This window comes from Grampus griseus (assembly GCF_964374135.1).
Source record: "Grampus griseus genome assembly, chromosome: 5".
NCBI lineage: Eukaryota > Metazoa > Chordata > Mammalia > Artiodactyla > Delphinidae > Grampus > Grampus griseus.
In genome coordinates this window covers 77635664-77643885 of record NC_138998.1, presented here as the reverse complement: position 1 = coordinate 77643885, position 8222 = coordinate 77635664, and the positions used below count along the sequence as shown (strand labels likewise).

The 8222-nt window shown below is 43.1% G+C and overlaps 1 pseudogene across 1 annotated transcript; it reads right to left on the bottom strand.

The window, feature by feature from the left end:
- Nucleotides 1–1513: 1513 nt before the first annotated feature.
- On the bottom strand, nucleotides 1514–7679 carry LOC309823155 (archaemetzincin-2-like; annotated as a pseudogene). The gene is made up of 2 exons: nucleotides 6752–7679; nucleotides 1514–1543 (listed from the first exon to the last, which is right to left on the bottom strand). The product of its transcript is annotated as an archaemetzincin-2-like (transcript).
- Between the last annotated feature and the right edge of the window lie 543 nt (nucleotides 7680–8222).

Genomic DNA, 8222 nt, shown 5'->3' with positions numbered 1-8222 from the left:
CGAACGCCTGGCCAGGCACCCACTGAGCCTCCGCGAGACTTACTCGAAAGTGCAGCTTGATTAGGTCCCCGGAGGACTGGCCGCCCTTCGGCAGTCGTGACCTGAGGATAAGGTAAGCGGAGCTATAAATATGGGACAGGAATTGAGTTCCCATGAACTCTTTCTTCAGGGGATCGAGGATTCCCTCAAGATGCGGAAGATTAAGGCTAGAAAAAAAGATTTGCGTGAATTTTTTATGTTCTTGTCTGATGTTTGCCCATGGTTCCCACAGGAAGGGACAATAGATAAAAAATGCTGGAATCGTGTAGGAAATTGTTTAAATGATTATTATCAAACCTTTGGGCCTTCTAAAGTGCCTGTGACTGCATTTTCGTATTGGAATTTAATTAGGGAGATTCTCATGGGTCATTTTTTTGACCCCGATGTCCAAAAGGTTGTAGAGACCGGGGAAACAATTCTTAAAGCAGCCTCTCGTCTCCATTCAGCTTGTCCATCCGTTACCATTGATATGGGTTCAAATGAAGAGTTCCCAAAAATTCCAGAAACCGGTCATCATTATCCCACAGATGATAAAGTTATCCCAAAGATTTATCCTTCCCTTACTGCTATTAAGGGTGATCCCAATGATGACCAGCTTTCCCCCCAAGATCAGGAAACTCTCGATGAGCAGGCTGCTCGTTATCATCGCAATGATGATCCCTGGGGATTCCCCCTTTTGAAGCCTCCACCATCTTATAATACTCCTCATCAGATGCCTGCCTTTAGCGCCCCTGCTCCCATTGCCCCCCTGATTGATCCCCTTCGACAGGCTAAGATGGCCTTAACTCAGGAAATTTCCTCTTTGAGAGATGTTTTACAACAAAAACGGGAACGCTTGGATCTCCTAAAGGAGCTTAAGGCCCTTGAGGTGGAGCACGCTGGTTGCCTGAGCGCCTTATTAAACCTACAAGTTCTATAAAGTAATAAATTTTATCCAGGGCCCTTTTCCCTGAGATTGTATTTCTTTTTCTTTTTCAGAAAAAGATGGAGACCCTCCTAATATTGAAAGAGCGGCAGAGACGACATGAGTTATCCGTTGTGACCCTGATCCTGTCATCTTTGCTGGTTGTTGGACAGGCTGAAAGCACTCCCCACTTGCCTCAAAATTTAACCTGATACATTACCATCGCCTCGCCATTACAGAAGCAGAACCAAAGGATGATTCTGGCTGCCCCTCCACTGGAGCGGCATGAAACAGAGACATGCCTACCCCCCTCTTTGATGGAGGGTATGGGTACCGAGTTGAGTGTGGCAGCAAAGCATGCACAAGGGAAAACGTGTATATATGTATATACAAGGTAATCTCTGTTATTCCCTGTGAGTATACCTGAATTATGATAGAGGTTGGTATCTAAACATTGTTTTTGGCTTTTAGTAGCTAAGATTATCTTTGGCTCTGCCTCTCCTCCCCAAAAGATACCAAGAGCCGATGAGTGTGGACACACATACCTTGTCCACGGGAGGATTCAGGTCACTACTCCCTCACTCGGTTAATGCCCACCTCCTTAAAAGAAATAAAAAGGGAGGAAATGTTGGGAGCCAAGAAGTTTTCGCCATTAGAAGATGGCCGACACCCTGCTTCTCTTCCTGATTTATGAGATAGAAGTTCGCGCCTAAAATGAAAGCCCGCGCACGCAGCACCAATGATGATTAGCCAAGTACTTCCCTCATTCTGAATCCCGCCCCCCTTTCTCTGCAGTGTATAAATACAGCTACCGCAGCAATAAAAGTTTGAGGCTTGGTCAGGATTCTGTCTTGCCTCCATTCTTTCGCGTCTCCTGCCCTTCCCCCTTTTTTCAACCCCCACAGGTTCCTCCTCAGACTCACAAGGATTTGTCCTGCTGGTCGGGACTCCCGGGGACGCCCGGGGCCGTACACAGTAAGGTTGAATCACAGCAGAAATAAATCAGATTGTACACTCATCAAAAATCAGATGGGAAAAGGTTATGAGGATGGAAAAATGTGATTACTGATCAGGGAGGGTAAGGTAATAAAAGCAAACTAAATGTAATGAGATTGAATCAATGCATGTAATGCTATTTTTTAAAAAGGCAAGTCAAATAATTCACTACTGATTCCCCACCAGGAAGGGAAATAAATAGATAAAGTTTGTGGTATGAAGGTGTGTTGACTTTAGATTTTATGAGCAATTTCTTTATCCCCTCCTCCCCCATAAAAATAGTTCCTCTGAAAACTATTGATGGAAGAAAGGCAGGTCTTCTGTAAGTTGAACATGAAGGTTATTATCAGAAGAGACCTCTGTCCCTCCTGGGTGCAAAGGAGTCATCTGGTAGTTAGATCCCAAAGAGGACGTTGATATCAAAGAGGTATAAAATGAAAACCCCTCCTTTATAGCATCATGTGTCTGGGATAGTAGTTCTCAAATCATGGACCCTGGACAGCCACAAAACTTTCTTTGGGAACCTGTTAGAAATACAGGCTTTATGCCAAACCTACTGAATCAGAAACTCGGGGGTTAGGGCCAGCAATCTGTTTCAGCAAGCCCTCTGAGTAATTCCGATAAATATTTGAGAATTTTGAGAGTTTGAGAAGATGTCAAAACTGAATGCCGTCTTTAACTATTGTAACCAGCTGAAGCTGAAAAAGGAACATCAACTTCTAGTGAGCCTGCAACCAGACCCTCACTGGGCCTAACTAAAGACTCTCCATATCAATGGACAGTGGGGCTTGTTTTAATGGATCATGTTAAGACCTAGGGTCTGGCTCCATTCTATCCAAAGAATTAGTTTTCAACGCTTACTTAGCATAACCACCTTGAATCCCCTCTACCTTTCTAAAGCACTTACAAATTCTGACTTTTTCCCCTCAGCAAACTAGTCGCTGAATTTTTTTTTTTTTTTAACTGATGAGTGTTTTCTTGTCAGGCAAAGAAATAAACTTTACTCTGCTTTCTTTTTTTACTGTTAAAGCTCTGGTGGTCTTTGTTTCATTCTTTTACAGGGACCAGGCAGTTAGAAAGTGACTCTGGGATGTAAGTTTGCTTTTTCATCCTTAGACAAGTTCTTTAGACCTATATTCTAATCCTTGTGTCAACCCAAATTGTTGGAAGGCCTTGGGCAAGCTACTTAACATCCCTGAAAGTCAGTTTTCTCATCTGAAAAGAGCAAGCAGGTAATTATCCTACCCACCTCAACTGGCATAATGGCTGTGAAATTGCTAAGTGGGAAGTGGATACACATGTAAGCATTATTATCATTTTGTGGGTCTTTCTCAACACTGCACTCAGTACACTCAGTACGCCCCCCCCCCCCCCCCCCCCCCCCGCCGCACCTCATCAGAGCACCCCACAGGGAAAGCCTGTAGTCTGGGCATGCTCCAGACTCCTCTGGAGGCCCAGTCAGCAGGGCAACCATCATTGTTTTAGAATTACTCTGGGTGAATGGAATAGCAGAAAACATTCCAGCCTGAGGGATCATGGATAAAGACATTAGATGACTATAAGAATACATTATAGACTTTCCATCAGAACTTGGAAATGACCTGGCAAATCTGTGTGTAGTTTACAATAAGAAATGTTCTTCTAATCCTTGGAATGAGCAATTGGCTTATAGAAAATCTTCTGAGCTTCCCCCAAAGGCTATCCAATGAAGTGTTCTGCATGCAGAGTATCGCATTACCTGACACAAACAAATAGGGTACAGCTGATGTCAGTGTCTAGTGGTCCTAGGAAATAAACTGCTGCTTCTGGTAAATAGGTGGTAATTTATGTTGAATTATTTGCTAAGGGCCAAATTAGTCCCTTGTAGTGTGCACAGCATTTCTGAAGAATTAAAAATAAATGTTTTTCTGCTTAAATAATACCATGATCCAAAGCAATTATAACTGTAATGTATCTGACATAGGAATGATCCTAACTCTTCCCCAGGGCCTTTACGAATAAGAGGATCTTTCTAAAGCATGCTAATGTTAAAAAGAAAGTAGATCTCTAGGCTTGGCTTAAAAGAGGCAAGAAGAGTATAAGTTCAACGAAGAAGGGAAAGTAACTTATTTATCTAGCACTTACTGTGTGCCAGGCACTGCACTAAATGACACACGTTAACCTTATCCTCACAATAATCTGTGAGGTAAGGATATTCCTCTCATTTTAACAGAATAGGACACTGCGGCTCAGAGCAGTTAAGCATCTTCCACAAAGTCAAACAGCACACAGTTTATGGCAGAGCTGAGATTCAAATTCAGTAAGTGGTCTCTTATCTAGACAGTTGTGACAGCCCCCGTGCCAGATAGTTTCCCTGTGCTCCTCCAGATCCCCTCTATACACTTCTCCATCTTACTCTGTTCCCACAAAGGCTGCACCAACTTGCTTGCTGGTTTCCCATTGTGTTTGGCCAGTAGAGATTATTGGCAGGAGGTGTGAAAAAGGAAGGAGAGTAAGGCAAAGGTTTTTCTGCTCCCCTCCCCAGCTCTCTCCTGCTCCACCAACCAAAAGTCTTAGCTCCTCTCTGCACAGGATGCTTCCTCTGCGTTTTGATAACCACTCCCTCCTCTGAGGGCCCTACACCGTGGCCACACCTTCTCAGATCTCCCGGTTTCAGTGTGCCTACAGTTACAGTAAATTTTAGCTCCACCAGCTTATAAGACATCAAAGCTTGGAAATGACGGCCCCTCCATTTTGTTGTTATTTTGTAACTGGTTCTGATTCAAATGAAGTTGTTGAACGATGGACACATTCTGTGTGTCCTCCACAGTGTTCTACCTGAACAGCTCCTGGTTCAATGTTTAGAGAGTGTCTCTTCCTCTGGCTACAGCTCCCCGAGAGAAACTAAATGGTTTTTATGAGCAAAAGCACCTCACTGAATCATATGTGGTTTCTGAATGATGGCGTTCTGAGTTTGGTGAAAAATAATCACAGATCCTGACATTTATACAAAGTTCTATAGCTTTACATTTATTACCTTCTGTTTAAGGGTATATTAGAAGCTAGATGCATGTCCAGAAAAAAATAGCTGAACGCGAAGCTACAGTAGTTATTTTTTTAAAGACAGGTAATGTCCGAACTCTCATCAAGACACATAATAGCTGATGAGTGCTAACTCACTCCTGTTTTCTGAGTGAATTCATTACCCGTGACTTCAGAAGAATAAAGAGGAAAGGGAAGCAGACTATTAAACAGGACAGATGCAATAAGTAGTTTTGCACATTAATGCTATATAGGAACAAATAAAATCTTTGGTGATCAGCAAATGTAATAGTCCTAACATTTTCAAAGGTGTCTCTCTTAAAAGTCTAATGGCATGCATAGATGGGCAATAATTTTTAAAAAAATTAGTTTCATCATATTTTTGTGCTTGAAATGACACAGCATTTTGGAGTCATCATCTTACCTGAATATAGTTATTCCATTATTAGAAAATTATAGCACTTAACAAAAGAAAGGAAGATAGAAATGGGTAATGTTTTAAAATATGTTTAATTATGAAATATCCCCTTTAACCTCTAGCAATAGTGCTTACCTCAACATCTACTTTGTCTGATATTAATTTCACAACATAAGATTTACTTTGATTAGTATTTGGGTAGGATATCTTTTCTCATCCTTTTATTTTTCAATCTTCCTCATCTTTCTCTCTAATGTGTGGCTCTGGTTAATAGCATTTAGCTGGTTTCTGTGTTTTTATTTGCTCTGACAAACTTTGTCTTTTAATTGGATCATAGACCATTGACATTTAAAATAATTAATAGTTAATGATACAGTTTAAGTCTAACACTTGCTATTTCTCTCCTATCTGTCCTCTTATGCTTTGTTCTTTTATTTCTCATTTCTTGCCTTTTTTTTTTAACATCTTTATTGGAGTATAATTGCTTTACAGTGTTGTGTTAGTTTCTGCTGTATAACAAAGTGAATCAGCTATATGCATATGTATACCCCATATCCCCTCCCTCTTGCATCTCCCTCCCACCCTCCTTATCCCACCCTTCTAGGTGGTTGCAAAGCACCGAGCTGATCTCCCTGTGCCATGCATCTGCTTCCCACTAGCTATCTATTTTACTTGGTAGTGTATATATGTCAGTGCTACTCTCTCACTTCGTCCCAGCTTACCCTTCTCCCTTCCCGTGTCCTCAAGCCTATTCTCTACATCTGTGTCTTTATTCCTGTCCTGCCCATAGGTTCTTCAGAACCAGTTTTTTTTAGGTTCCATATATATGTATTAGCATATGGTATTTGTTTTTCTCTTTCTGACTTACTTCACTCTGTACGAGAGACTCAAGGTCCATCCACCTCACTGCAAATAACTCAATTTCATTTCCTTTTATGGCCGAGTAATATTCCATTGTATATATGTGCCACATCTTCTTTATCCATTCATCTGTTGATGGACACTTAGGTTGCTTCCATGTCTGGCTATTGTAAATAGTGCTGCAATGAATATTATGGTGCATGTCTTTTTTTAAAAGTAAATTTATTATTTATTTATTTAATTTATTTTTGGCTGCGTTGGGTCTTCATTGCTGCCCGTGGGCTTTCTCTAGTTGCTGCAAGCAGGGGTTACTCTTCATTGTGGATGGGTTTCTCATTGCGGTGGCTTCTCTTGTTGCGGAGCTCAGGCTCTAGGTGCGCGGGCTTCAGTAGTTGTGGCTCATGGGCTCAGTAGTTGTGGCTCATGGGCTCTAGAGTGCAGGCTCAGTAGTTGTGGCGCACGGGCTTAGTTGCTCCGCGGCATGTGGGATCTTCCCGGGCCAGGGCTGGAACCCGTGTCCCTTTGTATCTGTCTTTAAGGTGGAAGCCGATAGCACTCTGCGTAAACAGATGGGGCAAAGGTCGAGGGGACGCTGGTAAGCTTCTTCGAAGTGGTTGGAGCCTTGCGTCAGGCATGCGAGCCACTGGCAGTGCCGAAGTCCATAGATATGTCCAATCTCATGGGTTAAAGTCTTACAGGACCAAAGCAGCAAAACACTAGTCACTTCAGGAACGTAATAATTATCAAACACTGAGTAGTCACTTGAAGATTTCTTCTGCAGCTTCTTCAGTTTGCCTTTGTAGTGTGAGCTGTAAAAATCACTGCCGCACCTGGCAAAGCTGAATATCTCCACACCATCTGTCAAGGATGCCTGTCCAAAGACAAAATTCCAGGAGTCTCTTGGGTAAAGATCGATCATTGTTATTCCCACAACACAAAAAGCATCTTCAGGTTTCTTCTTTTTTAAGAACTTCAGGATCTGCCCTGCATGAATCCGTAGGTTCTGTGTGTTATCATTGATTCTAAAGGAACATCTCGTTGCAGAGACAGGAACTGGTTCTAGGAGTTTTACCGTCAAGCCATAGAAAAATGCTTCACAGTAGCCCTTGAGCCATTTCACATATTCTTCACTGATACTTCTGGTGTTTCCTAGCAATCCAATGCACTGTATATAAATACTATGCTTCTGTGGAGAGGGTGTCTTTCTGTAAGGATCATTGAAAAACTCTTCAAAGTCTTGGGGAGCCTCAGGATGGGAGGTTATCCAGTCTGACTGCGAATGCAAAGTAATGGGTCCAAAGAATCACTGTTTGGCCGGAAGGCTTCGTCCATCAGATGCTTTTCCCCAGCATCTAACTTCTCATACTGTGACACAAGCGCTGGGTTCTTTGAGATGAGAGCTGTCTTTAGTCTGTGTTCAGAGTGCCGTACTGTTCGCATAGTGACAGGCCTCTTCCATTCACATCGCGTGCGTGTGAAGAGATTTCATCCTTCCCTTTGAACGGGTCAGACAGCTGTTCCACCACGAGGCTTCAGGGAGAGGACGGCTCCTCTCAAGTTTCTGCCTCACCAGAACCGGCATGTCTGGGTCCGGGCAGGAGCGCGTGGTGCAGGTGCCTTCACCCCCGTCACCCTCACGCCATCACCGTCTTCCCGCCGGGCGTCGACGTCACCCGCCCTGCGCCTTGCCCTGCGCTGTGCCCTGTGCCCGACACCGTGCCCCGCCCCTTCGCGCTGCATGTCTCTTTTTGAATTATGGTTTTCTCAGGGTATATGCCCAGTAGTGGGATTGCTGGGTCGTATGGTAGTTCTATTTTTAGTTAAGGAACCTCCATACTGTTCTCCATAGTGGCTGTATCAATTTAATTTAAATTAAAATTTAAATTCCCACCAACAGTGCAGGAGGGTTCCCTTTTCACTAAACCCTCTCCAGCATTTAATGCCTGTAGATTTTTTGATGATGGCCTTTCTGACCGGTGTGCG